Genomic DNA, 21,018 nt, shown 5'->3' on the forward strand with positions numbered 1-21,018 from the left:
TCCTTCCTTTCAAAAATGGTTTTAAAATGGAAAAATCTGATGTACAAAATAAGTAATGAAGAAACTGGGCTCAGCAGGTTATGAAGCCAACTAGTATCCATGAGGATGTGGATTTGATTCCTGGCCTCGCTCAGTGGGATAAGGACCCAGTCTTAATGTGGCTGTGGTGTAGGCTGGTGGCTGGAGCTCTAATTCAGCCCCTAGCCTGGGAATATCCATATGCTACAGGTGCAGCCCTAAAGAGAAAAAGAATACAAGAAAAAAAGCAATAAAGAAAATTCAATTTGACCTACTAAATTATGATACCAAGTGTTCTGATCATATTTTCATAAAGATGATTGATGAGCTTTTTATCATTTATGCAAAAATATTGAGAATATACTTTTTAGAGCATTTTTGCTAGGCCTATTTTAGAAAAAAGAAGGTGAAAGTGCTTGGTTTCTTGAAGGAGTTTAAAAATCAAGTTTGGAGGGAGTTCCCCTTGTGGCTCAGTGATAAGGAAACCGACTAGTATCCATGAGGATGCGGGTTTGATTCCTGGCCTTGCTCAGTGGGTTGGGGATCCAGCATTGCTGTGAGCTGTGGTATATGTCACAGACATGGCTCAGAGTCCAAGTTACTGTGGCTGTGGCCTAGGGTGGTAGCTGTAGCTCCGATTGGACCCCTAGCTTGGGAACTCCCATATAGAGAAAGTGTTATTGATGGATGGATAAAGGAAATGTGGTATATACATACAATAGAATATTATTCAGTTATACAAAGGAAATGTTGCCATTTGTGACAACATGGATGGGTCTTAAAGGCATTATGCTAAGTGAAATAAGTCAGAGAAAGGCAAATACCACATAATCTCACTTATACATGGGATCTTAAAAATAATGGCTCATTCATATAGAGAATTGATTGGTGGTTGCCAGAGGCTGGTGTGGAGGGGATGGGTAAAATGAAGGAGGTCAAAAGGTACAAACTTCCATTTATATAAGTAAGTCCTGGGGGTATAATATACAGTATGATGATTAAAATTAATAATGCTGTATTGCATATATATATATATATATTTTTAATGGCACCATCTGGAACACATGGAAGTTCCAGGACCAAGGACTGAATCTAAGTCACAGCTTTGGCAAGGCCAGATCCTTTAACCCACTGCGCCAGGCTGGGGATCAAATCTGAGACTCCACAGCAAGCTGAGCTGCTGCAGTCAGATTCTTAACCCACTGAACCACAGTGGGAGCTCCTATATTGCACATTTGAAAGTTGCTAGGAGAGTAAATCTTTATTTATTTATTTTCTTTTCTTTCTTTTTTTTTTTTTTTGTTTGTTTGTTTGTTTGTCTTTTTGCTGTTTCTTTGGGCCGCTCCCACGGCATATGGAGGTTCCCAGGCTAGGGGTCGAATCGGAGCTGTAGCCACCAGCCTATGCCAGAGCCATAGCAACTCGGGATCCGAGCCGCAGCTGCAATCTACACCACAGCTCACGGCAATGCCGGATCGTTAACCCACTGAGCAAGGCCAGGGACCGAACCCGCAACCTCATGGTTCCTAGTCGGATTTGTTAACCACTGCGCCACGATGGGAACTCCTAGGAGAGTAAATCTTAAAAGTTCTCATCACAAGAAAAAAAATTCTTATGAATGATGACAGATGTGAACTAGACCTATTGCGATGACCATTTTGCAGTATATACAAATATTAAATTCTGTTTACATCCACAATTAAAATGATTATATATCAATTATACTTCAATCGAAAAATTAAAAAAAAAATTGAAGAAAGAAAATGCATTCTCCCTAAAAGTTAAATAACAGTATAGAAGTTCAGTAGACGTGGAAGACAGCAGAATACAAGCATCATGAGTGTAAGATGAAGGGGTAATTAATGGTAAAAACAACCAAAGAAAAGTGGTGTCCAAGCAAGGCAGTTAACCTAGTTTTAACAATGAGCAAAAGATTTGAATAGACCTTTTAACAACAAAGGTATACTAATGTCTAATAAGAACACAAAAAGATGCTCAGCATCATTAGCCATTAGGGAAATGCAAATCCAAACTGCAATGAGATATCAGTACCCACTCACTAGGATGGCGATAATCAAAAAGACAGACAATAGGAGTTCCCGTCATGGCGCAGTGGTTGGCGAATCCAACTGGGAACCATGGGGTTGCGGGTTCAATCCCTGGCCTTGCTCAGTGGGTTAAGGATCCGGCGTTGCCATGAGCTGTGGTGTGGGTCGCAGATGCGGCTCGGATCCTGCGTTGCTATGGCTCTGGTGTAGGCCGGTGGCTGCAGCTCCGATCGGACCCCCTAGCCTGGGAACCTCCATGTGCCGCGAGGGCGGCCCAAGAAATGGCAAAAAGACAAAAAAAAAAAAAAGAAAAAAAAAAAAAAAAAAAAAGACAGACAATATAAAGTGCTGGCAAGGATGTGGAGCAACTAGAACCCTCATACATTGCTGATGAAAAAAAATAAAATGATATAGACACTTGGGATAACAGATTGGCATTTTCCTAAAAAGTTAAACACACACTTACCATGAAACACATTTCAAGCCTATGAATCCACTCAAGAGAAATGAAAACATATGTCCAAAGACATGTGAATGTTCACAGTGGTTTTATTCATAATGGCCCTAAACTGAAAGCAACCCAAATGTCTATCAGGTGACAAACAGATAAACAGCACGTGGTATACCCATATAATGGAAATCTACTCAGCAATAAAAAGGACCAAGTAATGAAACATGTTATAACATGATAACATTTTTTTTTTTCTCTCTCAGCCCTGACCCTGGCATATGGAAGTTCCTGGACCAGGGATCAAATCCGAACCAGAGCTGTGACCTATGCCACAGCTGCAGCAACGCTGGATCCTCAACCCACTGTGCCAGGCTGGGGATCGAACCAGCGCCTCTACAGAGACAAGCCAGATCACAACCCATTGTGCCACTGTGGGAGCTCCCTAATGTGGATAAATCTTAAAAACACATGCTAGATGAAAGAAGCCAGATGGAAAAGACTACATTTATGTGATTCCATTTATATAAAATGTCAAGAAAAGGTAAATTTACAGAGACATCAAGCATGCCAGTGATTTCTTGGGGCTGGGGGTAAGAAAAGGGATTAACGGCTAACGGGCAAGAGGGAACATTTTGATGTTATGGAAATGCTCTAAAACTGGTTTCTAGTGATGGCGGCACAACTGCATGCTTACAGTTTCTATGGCATGTAAATTATACTTTGATAAAGCTGCTAAAGGAAAACCCAGTGGCATATGTCTTCATTGGAGTGGGTCGAAATAGTCATCTGAACTTTTTATCTTGGCTTCAGTGCTGCCATGTATTTCAAACATGTAACCACATCCACAGATGTGAATAATACTTCACAGTTTACAAGGTCCTTACAATTTCAAATTTATTTGCGCTTCACACCAGTCCGGTGAGGTAGGATGAGCAAGTATTACATAAAAGACAGTAAGCACTTTTCTTTTTTCTTTTTAGCTTTGCTTCGAGAAAACTTTAAATACTGAACAGAGTAAATTTAAAAATCAAGGCCAATCTGGATAATGTAATATGAATAAAGGGGATAACAAATATTAACTTTGCCCCCAAGGACTCCAGATGCTTTTGCAAAGATAAATACCCTCCGTTTACCAAACTATTCTAAACAACAGGTAAGTCCCCAGCTGGAGACTTGTTAAGGTCAACAGATTTGACTGAACAACCTCACCTACAGACCCACCCTCTTGTCCGGCTGCCTGGCTGAAGCCAGTGGTAGTGGTCCACTCTAAACATTTGTGTTTATAAATACTGAAACACATCTCATATAACTATATACACAATTAAGCACACAACAACTAACATTACAGGAGCTAATATCCCCTGGCAGAAACAAAGCTGCCCCCCAAAACAGGAAAAGAAACTAGTGTAAAAATTTGGTTCATAGCAAATCCTTCACTACTATTTCTCTTGAAAGCGCAAAAGGAACTTATACAAACAATTCCAACTTAGCCTGAAGCAGAGAATGGCATGTTTAAAGAAATGAGACTTATACATAGAGTGTCCAATTATGTACTTTGAAAATGTATGCAGCATATGCACAAATATATCCAGACTAGTTTAGAACCACATGAACCTCCCTTATTTTGACAGTCAATACACAAGGCAGGCCAAAATCACAGACCTTTGTTATTTCATGCTCTGGGCTTCTGGATCAATCTCTTACCACTTTCTGCTCAAGGAATTAGGTGTGAAAAGAGCTCTCAGCGGTGGAAAAGGACCAAACTCTTCCAAATCAAAGTTTCAGCCTTCCACTATCAGCCTCAGATTTGCTAATCTGTCTCCATGACATGCTTATGCAAGCTCTGCTTTCCAAGGAAGGCATGAATGCTTTGTGTATTTTCGTATTTTGTCTCCCTGTTTGACCTCCTGAAATCCTTTTGCAGGAGACAAGTGTTGTTTAACGATGTTTCTATGATCTTCGATCTAACACAAGCTCTGTTTTTTGACTGTGACTGAAAGTGAACCAGACTGGACTAGTCAAAATAAACATAGAAATATTCACCTGATTTTGGTCAATAGTTACTTTTGGTATTTTCAAGTTGTAAAAGTTTTATGTTCATTTATATAATGCAATACATAGATTAGTGGAAAAAGCATGTGACTCAAGGCCAAGAGAATTGTGTTTGGACCTGGAATCTACCCCGGTAACTGCAGTGAAGTCCCTCATGTTCCAGGACCTCAGTATTCTGAACTGAAAAGAAAAAAAAAAAAAAAAAAGATCAGAATTTGGAGGTGAAATAGTCTCTAAAGTCCTAATCATAATTTTATAATCATTTCTTGAGGTGCTACTGTTAGTCTACAAAATAAAAATATTTATCTAAATAACTTCATTAAGGTCACATGTATTTTGTGCTAACATGCCCTCTGACTTTTTCTGTGGTGTATTTTTTTTAAAGTAAGAATTTGAAACTTATAGACATAGTATCCATTTGCACTATCATAAAATGCCACAAAAATTGCAGCTTGAGAGAAAGAATGATAAAGATAGGAGCCAGATATTGAGTGAGATTTCACAAACACAAAAGTAGGTACATGTACACAGTTGCAAGGAAGAGGTATCTCATCTCCAACAGTGTCCTTTATTTATTTTCTTTTTAATAAGTCTTACAGTACTACACTGGCTTTCACACTTTCTAGAGCTCCTGTATTCCTCAAAGGTGCTTCTGTGGCCCCCTGAAAAGGTCGAAAGCACTAAAACCTGCTCGTCCCCTGGCTATGCCCCAACACTCTGTTTTTATCTATTTTAGTTATTTGGCTTCTGTTTAATATGTTTTGGGGGAAAAGAATCCTTGGTTAAATGCAGTCTGAAAACCGCTACACGATATAATGTAAAAGATTTTTCTTCGATGCTGTACTTTTAAAAAGTGTTTCATTATTATACATACCAGTTAAAATATAAATCATCCTACAAGTTGTTCCAGCAAAGACCAAAGGTTAGAAAATAATCTTATGCTATATTTAATTTGGGAGTCCCAGCACAAATCATCAAATACTTTAATAACTATACAAATATTAATATTTGATACAAGTGATCTCCCAGGTTGCAGCACAATCATAACCCTGGATTGATAGGGGGCTAAGTGGGAAAATCCTGTCGAGAAAATCGTGAGAAAAGGGAGAGTATTTAATGAAACAGCTTTGATAGTCTTATGATAAAATTGATTGATATGTGGTGTAATCTTTGCCAAAAAGAATTTTGAGAAAAGGAACAATCAGTAATTTAGATCACCCCCCCTACTTTCCCCTTCAATCCACTTCATCTACTTCTTACTCTGTGGATGGTCCTTTGGTCTGTTGGTTATAACTATTTTTTGCCCCATGATTTAAACAATTAAGAGTTGGTTTTTAATTGTATTTAAGGACACATGTCAGTGTTGATTTGCAAAGGTGTAAGAAAAAGACTGCCCCACTGTGAATACCATTAACTTTCGAAATTGACTCAGAGAGCATAAGGAAGAGTAAAAACGAAATATAATCTTAGGATCATTTTCTCCATGACTTTGAACCTTATTTACCACTCAGATAGGTTCTATGTTACGGAGAGCCTTCGTGAAATAAAGGATAAATTATTCCAGCCAAAGGGTTTTCTCATTTCAGTTCCCTAAATGTCCGTATTTTCCCCATTATAATAGATAGATTTAGATTCCGCTGTAAAATGCTTTGGGGACCACTGTGATAAAGGCCCATAAAAATGACCACTATATTGGAATAAAGTCGAAAGGGTGCCTTTTCTCCTTGCAGAACACCTTCTAATAAATAACTGGATGTAGAGAAGCAGCTGGTGTCACCGTGAAGATCACTGGAGAATGCGCTGGACGGTCATGAGGAATGGTGTCATTGCTCAGCTTTTTTCAAATCCCATGGAGGTGACAGCATGATATTCTTGTCAGTTTGGGCTTGTAGATCTTTGGGGTCTGACTTCCAGTAGGTTGAGATCACAGCACAAAGCAGAGTGAAAAAGATTTCCTTTATTTTTGATAAGCGGTTCAGCTTCTCTTTTTGCTTTCTTCCTGCGGGAGAGCCTCTGTTTTTCCAAGTTCCACTCTGTTCAAAAGGAAGGCATTCCGAAGATCAGCAAGCTCATTTCATGGTGGCAGAGCCTTCCATAGTTTCCACTCCCACCCGTTTGTTGTTGTTGTTGTTGGGAACCTGATGAGTGGGCGGATCTTCCAGAACAGGATTTTGGTGTCACTAAGGGGGAACCCCAGCGGGTTGGAAGGAAGCCACCTTATGCCACCTTCCTTCTGCTGCTCTAAATTCCTGCAGATCTGCAGGTACACATGCTCAGAGAAAAAAGCAGGAACTGCTGACTCTCCCTGACACTCTAATTTTTAAGAGTCTTAGAAACTAACAATGATTTTACTGGAAATGTAAAAACAGAGAGCGAGGACAAAATTATGATTCCACATAAAGATAAGGGAAACAGAACAGTAAGAATGAATTGCTTTCTTTAGGATCAACTTAGATTTGTGCAGTATGTTCATTGTGACTGTACTATATTACTTTAATCCTAAGAACTCGATTCAATGCCTCACTTCTCTTTTACTATTAGCGAACTAGGTTTCTAAAGGGGATGGGGGTAGAGGTAAGGGTGCGGATGGCGGGAAGCGTGTCCTGAACCTGCAGCCCAGAATTCAGTGACCTCTTTCCTTATTCATGCGAAGGCACCACGTAGCGCTGGCACCAAGCTCGCAGGATTGCTCCAGAAAAACTTTGGCATAGGCCACAGAGGAGGAGAAAGTTCCACAAACAACCCCAAGATCCCTGCGCCCAGGTCTCGTTACACCTGGTTTCTCAAGAGCAGATTGCTTAGCCAACGTTAATAATATAATCCCAGAGGACCGCCAGGGCAGGAGGCTGGATTCCAAACTACCTTTGCCCTAATTTATTGAGGGCTTTAAAAGTAGAAAATAAAACTTTGAACTCAACTCATCTGAAGCTTTGTGAGTCAGGTGTGCTACCTGCCTTAAGGGGCAGCAAAGATCACTCAAGTTAAAGTGACAAAAAAAAAAAAAAAAAAAAAAAAAAAAATTCTGGGAGCTGCAGAACAGAAAAGCGTGTCCAGACCCGACACAGCTGGTTCTTACACCGCATTAACTTGGCAGCAGGAGCAGAAGTCCCCGGCTCTGCCCTCATCCTTTTCTTATGGGTAGGATTTCCCCTGCTTACAGCCCTTTAATCCTCCTCCTCTCCAGCCATCCAGAGTCTAGAAAAAAGTAACCGTGGGGGGAAGGGAACAGAAAGAAAAGGATGAGAAAAGGAGGAAAAGGACCAAATGAAAACGACTTCTGAGAAAGAGCTAGAGAGAAAAACAATCGGTCAAGGGTGAAATCACTTGTAACTTACGTAGTATTGAAACTTGAGTTTAAAAAGCTAGCTCTGCAAGTCTGAGCTAGTCAGTATGACTTTATACAAACAGCACGACCTACTAAACCCCTTTTCCTTCGCTTACCAGGCAGATATTAATAGCAACCCCATGCCCATGAGTGACGACAAGGTGAGTTAATTTTCGTACAAGTGCCTAGCGTGGTGCCATATCATGGAAGGGGATGAATTTAACTCTGAACCGAAGATCCCGCTGCTGTTCCACAGAAGCAACTGAATGCTATTTTAACCCTTTTAGTTACAGGGAAAGCCAGGCCCAAAAGGGAAAGAGCGGTTTTTGGCCACCCAAAAGTGGGGTGGACTTCCCTCCCTCGCCCTGGGAAGTCAAGCTTCCAGGCTTTTCTAGAGGAGGGCCTGGAGCAAGGGCTGCCTTCGGATTTTTCCTTATCGCTGAATTCAGCTACTAAGCACCTTCCATGGAAAGGGGAGGCACCTACCAGCAATGCCTACTGGCCCAGTGGGTGGCTGTGAGGGAGTGCGCGCGCCCGTGTGAATGTGTGCGCGTGCATGTGCTAGACAGGGCAGGCTTTGGGTCGGGAATCCCTCGGTTCCCCGAGGTTCTCATCAGTAGTGCGCCAGGATGGAGGCCCTGGGACGTGCCTGGCAGATGACTGGTGTTCTTCCCCGCTGGCCGACCCTGGGTGGGCTGGCACGGAAACCGGTTTCCTTCTCCCCAGTGCCTCCTTGGCGGGCGCCTGGGCATGGGGTGGGGAGGCCTCCCAGTGCCCCGCCCCTCGCAGGCCGCTCCTTTCCAGAGGAAGCGTATAGAACAGGACACAGGCATCGGCTTCTGAACACCGGACGACGACTCCCCAAGGGCGTGTGGTGTGTAAACAGAATGGTTGTCAATCAGGTCGCGTCTGCGTTCCAGGAAGTGAGCGGTGGACTCTGGGAAAAGGAAGGTCTCTTTGCTGGGAGCACACGCGCCCCTCCATAGATGTTATTGTTAATTTCTGGTGGTCGTCACCTTTTCCAGTTTTGTTCTGAGTTTCTTTCTTCAGGCTTTTTTGAGAGCCATTTTACCCTTGTCATCTTCTATTTTCCACCTGCTGAAACTGCTGAGAGCATCAGGAGTTAGAACTTATCAGCTTTAAAAACATGAGTTTTTAACCCAAAGATTGGGGTGAATGGGGAACAGAAAAAATGAGAACTTCTGAGCTCTCCAGCTTTCAAGGCAGAATGCATGTCCCTTCAAATCACCCGCATTTGATTCTCTGAGCTGGGCTTCTCACCCCCAGGGTATAGCCACTTGGGACAGGTCCCCCCTTATTCTTTTGGAGGAGACAGTGGTATTTCACAAGGGATGGAGCGATTTATGTGCACAATTTAAATAGCTTTTTTTTTTTTTTTTGAGCTCTGAGGAATGCAAAATGCAGCAGGACTTGAAGGTACAGTATACTTGAGGGAAAACGTGGAATGCACCAAATGTTTTCCTTTCCTTCTTTTTAAAGCTCGTTTAAATCTATTTCACTGACGAAACTGTTTAACCATGTGCAAATGTGTAATTCTGCCTCCTGACCAAGTCGGCCAGGATTGGGATCATCAGCCCTGCCAAGGCTGGAAGCACAGGGGCTTAGACACCCAGGGGCTTCCCTGAGCTGTGGAGTTCCCCCTAAGTTTAGAATAGGAGGAAAGAATAAAAATGACTACTATTTTTTTTTTACAAGTTCAATGCCTTTCTTGAAACCCCCTCTTAAAAAAAAATATGTGTCTTTTAGGGAAGGGGGGGTCATACATTTTCATTTTTTCCCCAGTGAAGATAGTCTGGGTTTTGAACATAATTGGGTAATAACTGTAATCAGATTTTCTCTTTTTTTTTTTTGGGGGGGGGTCTAAGGCCGAACCCATGGCATATGGAGGTTCCCAGGCTAGGGGTCAAATTGGAACTGTAGCTGCTGGCCTACATCACAGCCCATAGCAATGCCAGATCCTTAACCCACTGAGCGAGGCCAGGGATCGAACCTGAATCCTAGTTGGGTTCAGGTTCATTAACCACTGAGCCACAAAGGGAACTCCCAGATATCCTCATTAAGTCATTTATGTTTTAGCAGAAATGAAATATTCTGGTTTGGAAATGTTTTTGTCAAAAAATATATACAAATATTTTAAGAAATTAGTCCAAAAGTCCATGATTGCACCTTCTAGAAATGAAATTAATTACATTTCTAGAGGTACACCTGACTTTAAATTTTTATGTCATTGTATGTGTTCTCTTTTATTGTGAAACATTTCAGGCATATGAAAAACCCATGGAGAAACAGATAACAAACATCTGTACGCTCCCAGTCAGCCCAAGAGATACAGCATTTCAGGTATAATTGAAGCCCCCACCACACCACGCGTCCTTCTTCCTAATCTCATTTCCCTTCTTCACGTAAATTGGTGTTTATTATCCCTGTGCATTAAAATTATTTTTTGCGGAGTTGCCACTGTGGCTCATCGGGTTAAGGAAACCACACAGTCTCTGTGAGGATGTGGGTTTGATCCCTGGCCTGGGGAACTACCATATGCCAAGGGGGCAGCCAAAAAAGGAAAATAAAAAATTTAAAAATAAAAACACTGCTTTAATGGCTGCAAATCAGTTCATTGTAGGAGTAATTCTTTGGTTTTACCTGTTCAACATTCGGATAGTAATTTCTTGCTCTTATAGAGAGCAGCTGTGGTGAAGTACAAACTAAACATTTTGGGGGGCCCCACCCTCACATATGGAAGTTCCCTGGCTAGGGATTGAGTCCAGGCTGCAGCTGCAACTTATGCCACAGCTGCAGCAATGCTGGATCCTAACCCATTGCATCAGGTCAGGGATCAGACACATGCCTCTGCAGTGACGTGAGCAGCTGTAGTCATATCCTAACCCACTGCACCACAGCGGGAACTACAAAACATTTTTTGATTAATCATGGTAATTTTGGTGACTTAACCAGTCCTTTTGCTGGAGCAGCTAAAATCTTTAGGAATAAAATAAAAGCCTCTAACTTATTTTAATTGTTTTGATACTCCTCATCTTAATTGTCTTATTCCTTTCCCTGGCTGTAGAGGGGTTCTGGTAGAGAACTGTAACACAGTTTAGTAATCCTTTCTATAGGAGACAGGCACTGGGATTGTCTCAGGTTTTTGCTGTTGTGAACAGGGCTGCTGTGTGTGTTGACTAGGAGGAGAGCTTTCAGAGAGCTTTAGCTCTTCCAGCTCCAGCCATCAAGTGCCAGTTTTGTGACTGAACAAGTTACATCACCTTTCTGAGTTTCAATTTACATCATCTGCAAAATGGAGCCAGCAGGGGTAATAACTGACATTTATTGAGGGCTTTTGACAAAGCAGCACTGACTGCTCTAAGTAGTTTCCATGAATTACCTCAGTTAATACTGACGACGTCTCTACCATTACTCCCATGTCACAGACAGTTAAACTGAGGTAGAGAGAGCGTAAGTAAATCACCCAGATTACAATCAATAAGTGGCCAAACCGTGATTCAAACTTACAGGCTCTGCCCCCATAACCTACCCTCCACTTTTTTTTTTTTTTTTTTTTTTCTGGTTGTTGTTGTTGTTGTTATTGTTGCTATTTCTTGGGCCGCTCCCTCAGCATATGGAGGTTCCCAGGCTAGGGGTTGAATCGGAGCTGTAGCCACCGGCCTACGCCAGAGCCACAGCAATGCGGGATCCGAGCCGCGTCTGCAACCTACACCACACCTCACGGCAACGCCGGACCCTTAACCCACTGAGCAAGGGCAGGGACCGAACCCGCAACCTCATGGTTCCTAGTCAGATTCGTTAACCACTGCGCCACGACGGGAACTCCAACCCTCCACTTTTAAAAGACATTTGACCACGCTCGCTTTTTCAGTCTCCTTCTCTCTCCACATCTTTTCCTGCTGAACCGTTTTCAAGTTGTCGACATCTTGACATTTGACTCCCAAATACTCCAGGATTACTAATCCTAAGAAAATTAACACTAATTTAATATCCCCTAACTTACAGGCTCACAACATCTACATTATATAATGTACTTAGGAAAACAACAGCCAAGATGTAGGGTATACGCACCAAGTTTACTAAATACAAATTGTTCTTTACCAGCTTTACCCATGTAGACACCGCCACCCTCTCACTAATTTGTATGAGAGTTTCTGTATTTTCACACCCTCATCAACACTTGGTATTGTCAGACTACAGATTTTCGCTAATCTGATGGGGTGTAAAATGGTGTCTCATTGTGGGTTTAGTTTGCATTTTCCTGATTATTTATGAGGTTGAACTTAGGAGACCATTCTCCCCACCCCCCTTATGTGAAATGCCTGTTCATTTCTTTTACCCATTAAAAAAAAAATTGGTTTGTCTTAAAAGCTTTTCTTTTTCACAACATTGTAAATCAACTATACTTAAATGAAAAAAAAAAAAAAAAGGTTTTCTTTTTAAGATGGAAACTGGCATGACAAATTCTTACTGTAACCTCGAGTTACTCAGTAGCTTGGCATCGCAAATAAATAGTCCATGGAGAATGGAGCTGAAAGTAGAGGAATGCTTTCCTAAAAGTGATTACTTGGATATTTGGATTTCAGAGGTAGAAATGAGGCATAGAGCTTCATGCTGAATAGCACAATATACCAATACTTACAGAATTTCCCAGGATAAGTAACAGAAATAGCAGCAGTGCTATATTTAAGCAAGAGAGACGAGTTGAATTCCGTGTCCTATTTCCCACCTGTCCTATTTCCGGGCGTTGAAATCTAAGTTATGAGGATGCTTGTAGGAATGAGCTCCAGCCTTTGTGACTGTCCTTCAGATGGTGAGTGGACTTCAGTCATTAGTGGTCCGAGTTACTCCATTTTCACCAGGACTGAGGCACGGAAAATCAATAGTAGGATCGTTTAATAATGCTCCAAAGACTTGAAAAGAGGCTGTGAAGAGAGGTTTAAACCCAAATAAAAGAATTTCAGAGTTAGGTGTTCCTGTACTTGTTGTTATTTTTCCTTTGACTTAAAGAGAACCATTTGCAGCTCTGTACCCCCGCTGTTAGCATGGAATTCAGCCTAGACTGTTAATCCAGATAGGACAGAAGATAAGGTGTATCAGCTTATTCATATGGCAGTAGAAGAAAATTTGAAAAGAAAATAAAGAATGATTAATCACTTTTCAGCATACGAATGTTAAGATTTGCACATTAATGTACAAATCACTTTACAGTGATTTATAGCATTTTCTGCTTCTTATCTAAATGACTATGGAAAATAGAACTATTCTTATAGATGGGGTAAAATGTACTGTTTACTACACTGTATCTCATTATCTTCAAGTCTTGGATGCTGTTTTTAAGATTGCAAATATAAGATTTGGAAATAGAAGCTATTGTGTTTCATTGCTATTGGGTCCATCCAGAAAATAACTTTTCTTTAAAAGTGATTTTATGGTGTACATTGATTTAGATGGGAGTGGAGGAGTTCCCGTCGTGGCTCAATGGTTAACGAATCTGACTAGGAACCATGAGGTTGTGGGTTCGATCCCTGGCCTTGCTCAGTGGGTTAAGGATCCGGCGTTGCCATGAGCTGTGGTGTGGCTCGGATCCTGCGTTGCTGTGGCTCTGGCATAGGCTTGGCAGCTACAGCTCTGATTCGACCCCTAGCCTGGGAACCTCCATATGCTGCGGGTGTGGCCCTAGAAAAGACCAAAAAAAAAAAAAAAAAAAAAAAAAAACCCCAAAAAACACACAAAAAAACATGGGAGTAGGGAGTTCCCGTCGTGGCGCAGTGGTTAATGAATCTGACTAGGAACCGTGAGGTTGCGGGTTCGGTCCCTGCCCTTGCTCAGTGGGTTAACGATCCGGCGTTGCCATGAGCTGTGGTGTAGGTTGCAGACGCGGCTCAGATCCCGCGTTGCTGTGGCTCTGGCGTAGGCCAGAGGCTACAGCTCCGATTCTACCCCTAGGCCTGGGAACCTCCATATGCCGCAGGAGCGGCCCTAGAAATGGCAAAAAGACAAAAAAAAAACCAACCAACCAACCAAACAAACAAACAAAAAGACGGGAGTAGAATTTCATCAAAATTAATAGAATTAACTTAAAATAGGGCATTTTGTAATATATAAATTATGCCTCAATAAAAAAAAAGAAAGACTTGTCAGGGAAATGACAATGCAGGATCACCCTTCTGGCTGGTATTCCCTCCAGGAATTAGGGAAGGATCTTCAGGACTGGTCCAGGATGTCACGTCTGTCGTCTTGGTGTCTGGATGAAAATCTTTGCCATCATTTTGAAAAAAGACAGAAGGGCAGGGTCTATATTTTTAACTGCCATAAACTTAACAACACAAACCAGGAGTAAATGCTCAAACTGACATGGTCCCCATGGCCTGCCTGGACTGGGAGAGATGTAATTAGAGCCCGCTCTCTCTCCGCTCTGGCCAGGGTAAGGAGGCTAGCTGTCTGGAAAAGCATACGGAGGGGAATTGTGGAAAGCATCCACATTCAAAGTTTATTCCAGTTCTCTTTGCATCTAACTCTTTGCCTGAGTAAGAAAGGGGGAACAAGTAGGTGAAAGTAGGTGGGTGGTTTCTGCTGTGGTACCTCTCATCTCCCCTGCTCCTCTCCCCCTCTCTCCTTCTCCTCTTCAGGACTGTGGCCAACACCAGGGCGTGCAGGGACTTCCTTAGTTTGAGACTTTCTGAATGGGAAAACTCCCAAGGGGCGCTTTTACCATTTGCCATTTACCCAGGTGTTTGCATGCCAACACGTCGGAGACCCAGTGATCAAGTGTACCATTTTGCTTTCAGAAATAAAATTTTATTAGGCAAATCATTTTTACTTGTAAATATTTTAAGGAAACAAGACTCTTCCAAAACATATATACTAACCTCTATGAAACGTCTACTTTAACCTCTGTAAAAGGTTGAAACATCCTCAGAGTCACATAATCCTTCCTGCACTTTCATAGCAATCTTTTCTTTTGCAAGTTCAATTCATTTTCTCTTCTAGAAACCTCTGCAGATAGATAGTACCAGTAACTGAAGACAAACTGTGTTCAAATCAGCTTCCGTAGGTTTTATTTCCTACTTATTCACACTATATCTGTTTTGTGTACAATTCGTTAAGGGGTAGTTTTTGTGTGTTGCCTATTTGTGTGTAATTACCCTTGGATTAAATCATTTTTCTTCCCTCACTCCCTCTCTTCCTCTTTCTCCTCCTCTTTCTTTTTGAATCTTTTGGCTGAACTGGCAGCACACAGGATTTCCCTGGCCAGGCAGGGGTCAAGCCCAAGCCACGGCAGTGACACTGCTTTACCTGCTGTACCGCAGGGAACTCTTCCTTTCTTTATATCTTTCTGTTTCACAGTATAGAGAAACACTGTGAAGATACGTTGAAGCCTTTGTACCTGTCGTCGGTCCTAGTTTCCTCCCTTCCTCTCCAAAGGTGGCCACTATTGTGAAATTGGTGATTATCTTTCCTATCCTTGTTTTTATATTTTTTCTTCACGTATCTGTCCATTAGCAATATTTTATATTGATTCATATTTTAAAATACATTTATATTCATATATGCATGTATCACTCAATAGGATGTTTTTGGGTTTTCTATTTAGAGTTTACTTAGAATTTGTAACTCGGTTTTTTCCCATCCTCTTCATTTCTTGCCTTTTATTGGATTGTCAGTATCTCAAGTTCTCTTTTTAATTTCCTTTTTTTTTCTTTTTTGATTTAAAAGTTATATTTCTATTCCTTTACTATTTATTCTTAGAAATTCTTAACAGAATGTAAAGTTAGTCAATATGTCTGTTCTCCTCCAAACCAATACAGGACTGTATGAGCTTTTAATTCAGATCTTCCTTTGCAATGTCCCATGTAGCTATTGACTGGTGTCTTAGTATTACTTTTTTTTTAAAATTAAAGTATCGTTGATTTACTATGTTGTGGCAATTTCTGCTGTATAGCAGAGTGATCCAGTAGTGCATATATATATATATATATATAATAATGTGTGTATATATATATATATGTATATATACACACATTATTTTTCCTTATTATCTTCCATCATGGTCTATCCCAGGAGACTGGATATAGTCTGTGCTATACAGTAGGACCTTATTGTTTATCCATTCTAAATGTAATAGTTTGTTTGCATCTACAAACCCCAAACTCCCAGTCGTTCCCACTCCCTCTCCCCTCCCCCATGGCAACCACAAGTCTGCTCTCTCTGTGAGTCTGTTTCTGTTTTATAGATAGGTTCATTTGTGATCCCACATATAAGTGATATCATATGAGCATTACCTTATTTTAAAAATCCTCTCAAATTAGTTACCAGTTTTATTACCTAGAGTAAATCATGATTTAATTTTGTTAAGATGTTTACCAATTTCTTTATTCATCCTCATGTTTTACCTTCCATTTTTTCCTTCTGGATTCAGTTGTTTTTCTTACTGAAGTAAACCCTTTAGGAGATTTTTTAGGAAGAGATGTTGGGTGGTAAACTCCTAACCTTTGTTGGTTTGAAACTTCTCTTTCACTCTCAGTCTGGAATAAAAATTCAGCTGGGTATAGAATTCCAGGATGAGTAATATTTACTCTTAGCAGTAGAAAGATGCCGTTCATTTCCCACAGACATCTATAGTGACTGATGACAAGTTTGATGATGGTCTAATTAGATATTTTATTGCTTTTTGTTTTAAGGATGTCTACTTTGGTTGCTTTGAAGATTTTTCTCCTTATCATTGACCTTCTGAGGTTTCACCATAATACATTAAATCATGAATTTGAAAACTTATACTGTTAGGATGTTTGTATGCTTATGAAATCTGAAGATTTATTTATGTTTTACTCTTTTTCTGGAAATTTTTCAGGTGCTATTTTCGTTTATCTCTTACACCCTTCTGCTGTTCTTTGTTCTGTCTAGAATTTCTCCTTGATATATACTGAAACTTCTTTTTTTTTTTTTTTTTTTGTCTTTTGTCTTTTTGTCGTTGTTGTTGTTGTTGCTATTTCTTGGGCCGCTCCCGCGGCATATGGAGGTTCCCAGGCTAGGGGTTGAATCGGAGCTGTAGCCACTGGCCTACGCCAGAGCCACAGCAACGCAGGATCCGAGCCGCGTCTGCAACCTACACCACAGTGCACGGCAACGCCGGATCGTTAACCCACTGAGCAAGGGCAGGGACCGAACCCACAACCTCATGGTTCCTAGTTGGATTCATTAACCACTGCGCCACGACGGGAACTCCTTAAACTTCTTGAGCTATTTTTCATGGCTCTTAGCCACAGTTACATAGTTTTTCTGTCCTACATTTGAGAAACTTCCTCAAATCTATCTTCTGGTTTATGAATTCGTTATCATTTTTATACTCATACTTAACTATTTATTACCCTTTTGAGTGAGTTTTTAATTTTAGTGGTTATGTTTTTCATTTATAGAGGCTCAATTTGGTTCTTTTTCAAAGTTGTTTATTCTATTTTTATATAGTCTTCTTTTTTCGTTATGGTTTCTATGCCTTTATTTGTATCTTTAGTTATGTTGTAGGCATTTCATTGTTTTTCTTTCTTTCTTTTTTCTTTTTTTTTTTTTTTTTTTTTTTTTTTTGTCTTTTTGCCATTTCTTGGGCTCCTGCGGCATATGGAGATTCCCAGGCTAGGAGCTGAATTGGAGCTGTAGCCACCAGCCTACACCAGAGCCACAGCAACTCGGGATCCGAGCCACGTCTGCAACCTACATCACAACTCACGGCAACGCCGGATCCTTAACCCAGTGAGCAAGGCCAGGGATCGAACCCTCAACCTTACGGTTCCTAGTCGGATTCATTAACCACTGAGCCAAGACGGGAACTCCTTCATTGTCTCTTTCTGAGTGCGCTTTATTTGTTTGTTTTGTTTTTTTGGGCCACATTTGTGGCACATGGGAGTTCCCAGGCTAGGGGTCAAATCGGACCTGCAGCTGCTGGCCTGTGCCACAGCCACCAGCAACATGGGATCCAAGCCACATCTGTGACCTATATCATGGCAAAGGCGGATCCTTAACCCACTGAGTGAGGCCAAGGATCAAACTCACATCATCATGGATACCAGTGGGGTTTGTAACCTTTGATCCACAATGGGAATGCCCTCTGAGTGTTCTTTTATATGCAGCTTACTGAGTGCTGATTCTTCCCTCTGCCATATCTGTTGACTTCCCCAAGGTAGTTTATTCTTTGTAATTTTTGACTGTGAACTTATTTTTAATTTTTTCCTTCCCAGGAGATGTGAAAGCATTCTCATGGAGTGAGTGTACATTTTTATGGCTAGGGCTCGAGAGGTTTCAAATGTCCTGACTTGATTTTTAAATTTAATTTCTCAACTTAGGATTCCTGAGTCAAACAAGTAGTATAAATTCAGCACCCCCCCCCCCACCCCACAACTCAGAGCTGGAGATTCCGTTTCTCAAAGGTGTTTCTCTCCCATCCAAGATCCCAGACATTGGAGTTCCCGTTGTGGTGCAGTGATTAATGAATCCAACTAGGAACCATAAGGTTGTGGGTTCAGTCCCTGCCCTTGCTCAGTGGGTTAAGGATCTGGCGTTGCTGTGAGCTGTGGTGTAGCTCAAAGATGCGGCTCGGATCCTGCATTGCTGTGGCTCTGGTGTAGGCCAGCGGTAACAGCTCCAATTAGACCCCTAGCCTGGGAACCTCCATATGCCGCAGGAGCGGCCCTAGAAAAGGCAAAAAAGACAAAAACAAAACAAAACAAGATCCCAGACATATAAGACATCATTTAAGGACGCAACCAAACCCTACTATAGTGGTCTAAGTCAGAAGAGTTTTATTTATCTAACATAACAAGAAGGCTGGAAATAGGCAGAGCAGGGAAGAAATACCATCATCCATGTCATTTTCCTTGAGCTCCCTGTATCCTCCTGCCCCTCCATCCTCAAAGAGTAGATGTTATCCTTGTGCTTGTTTCATGATGGCAAGCTGGCTATTTCCACTTCTAGCCTCATGGCCACAGCCCTTGAGAGGAAAAGGGAGAAGAAAAAAACAAGGAGGAAGGGGGAGTTCCTGTTGTGGCGCAGTGGTTAACGAATCCGACTAGGAACCATGAGGTTGCAGGCTCAGTCCCTGGCCTCACTCAGTGGGTTAAGGATCTGGCATTGCTGTGAGTTGTGGTGTAGGTTGCAGACGCGGCTCCGATACCTCTACAGCTCCGATTAGACCCCTAGCCTGGGAACCTCCATATGCTGCAGGTGCGGCCCTAGAAAAAGGCAAAAAGACAAAAGCAAAAAAACAAAAACAAAACAAAACAAAAAACCAAGGAAGGGATGGCCTCCAGATCAGGAAAACCAGACTTTCCCTAAAATCTCTAGCCTGCTTCTGCTTACATCTTATTGGCCAGAACTGTATCACATGGTCACCCCTAGCTGCAGGGGAGGTGGGCTACACAGCTTGTACATAATACCTTGCCTTTGGGGTTTCTCTTCGTTTTTGCCACTTGGAGATGTTCTTCCTCTTCCTCTACAACTTGACTACTAAAACACATTTTTATTTGTTAAACCTATTTTTGCCTTCTGAGTCCTTTTGGAAGTTCAGAGGTAGACAGGTTCTGCTGTATTTCTCCAGCCTCAAATATCCACATTGCAGGGGGTTGGGGTGGGAGTGGGTCCTTCCCAGAGAAGCATTTCACTTGGTTTAAAAAGCAATTCTGAGACCTGTAGCTGGGGACACAATGCTCAAAATATGTACAAGAGGCAGTGGGGCAGACTATCTCATGTATTCCTTTGCTGTTAATTAATTATCCTGGTTATTCGCGCCACTGTCTACTTAAGCTCTCCTTCACTGCTGAGCTTAGTCCTCCTGGGAAGAATGGTTCCTAGCTCCATAGCAGCCTCACTGGTGCTGGATTCAATCTGTGGTTTCCTTTGGCTTATCCACCAATAGGCATCCATCTGCTTTCTTGTCTTTCATAAATTTGTCAAATTTTCTAATTGACTGTTGGCAACTTTTCTTGTTTAAGCACTATCCTGGAAGCATTAGATTTTGTGTGTCATCATTTCAGTGGGATTTTGGGAAGTAGGCTGAGTAAATGTTTATATGCAATTTGCAACCTTGAACTAGAAACTCCAAGCATGTGGTCATGCATCCTCTTTGCTCAGCACTAAGCAAGACAAGAGAATATGTATAATGTCTAATCCTTAGTACCAGTGGTATGCTGTAGCCAACTTTCACCCATTTGCAAGAGCCAGTTGGTAAAAATGTAAGAATTTTATGAATTGGTGACTTTGCTTTGGTATCTTGAAATTGACTCTGGTCGTGGTGTTTATACCACTGACATCAGCAAATAGCATGCATAAGCCCCCCCTCCCCTCCTTGAGAACTAGTTGGTAGATATTTGTCCACACGCCGCTAGTCTTTAGTACTAATCTACAAGACATATACCGAAGAAAAAAGTCCAAGTAAGACAGCCATCAAATGCAAACCAGAGTAGTAGACACTCCAACGGCTAAGAAATTTAGACAGCAGAAATCACTGTTGACTGTAACAGCTGAGGAAGCTTGGCAAGGTAGCAGCAGTGCAAACAGAGCATTGCTGCTCTAGTCAAAGGATAAGGGGGGTCTCTGAAGCCAGAGCTTGAGTTCTAGCTCTTTCAGTTACTGCTGTGTGACCTGGAAGAATGACTAAATCTCCCTAATAAGCATAATGATAGGCAGCATTTACTGAATCCGTATCACGGGTAGGCACTGTGCTAGGTGTTTTTCCATAGATGAACTTAATTCTTACTTTCATCATGTGCAAAATATTGTCTACCTCAAGGGACTCTTCTGAGTATGCCATGACATCATTCATGTAAAGAGCGTGACATAGGAAAAGCTCCATGAAATGTGTCTGTTTACTGCCAGATTTCTTGTAGAAGGTAAGCAGATTTTTCCTAAAAGGCCTCGAAAGATGGGTGAAATCTGGTTAAGTGAAGGGACTAGCTGAGGGCATTTCAGCCATAGGGGAGGTGGATCCGAAAGCACAGAGAAAAGCCAGACAGGCGCGTGGGCCCTGGTTCCCACGCTAGCGGGAGCGGAGCAGAAGTTGTCCTTGGGGTGGGGCTGTAGTTCAAACATTTGAATGAGTCAGATGATAACCG

This window comes from Sus scrofa, chromosome 1, assembly GCF_000003025.6.
Source record: "Sus scrofa isolate TJ Tabasco breed Duroc chromosome 1, Sscrofa11.1, whole genome shotgun sequence".
NCBI lineage: Eukaryota > Metazoa > Chordata > Mammalia > Artiodactyla > Suidae > Sus > Sus scrofa.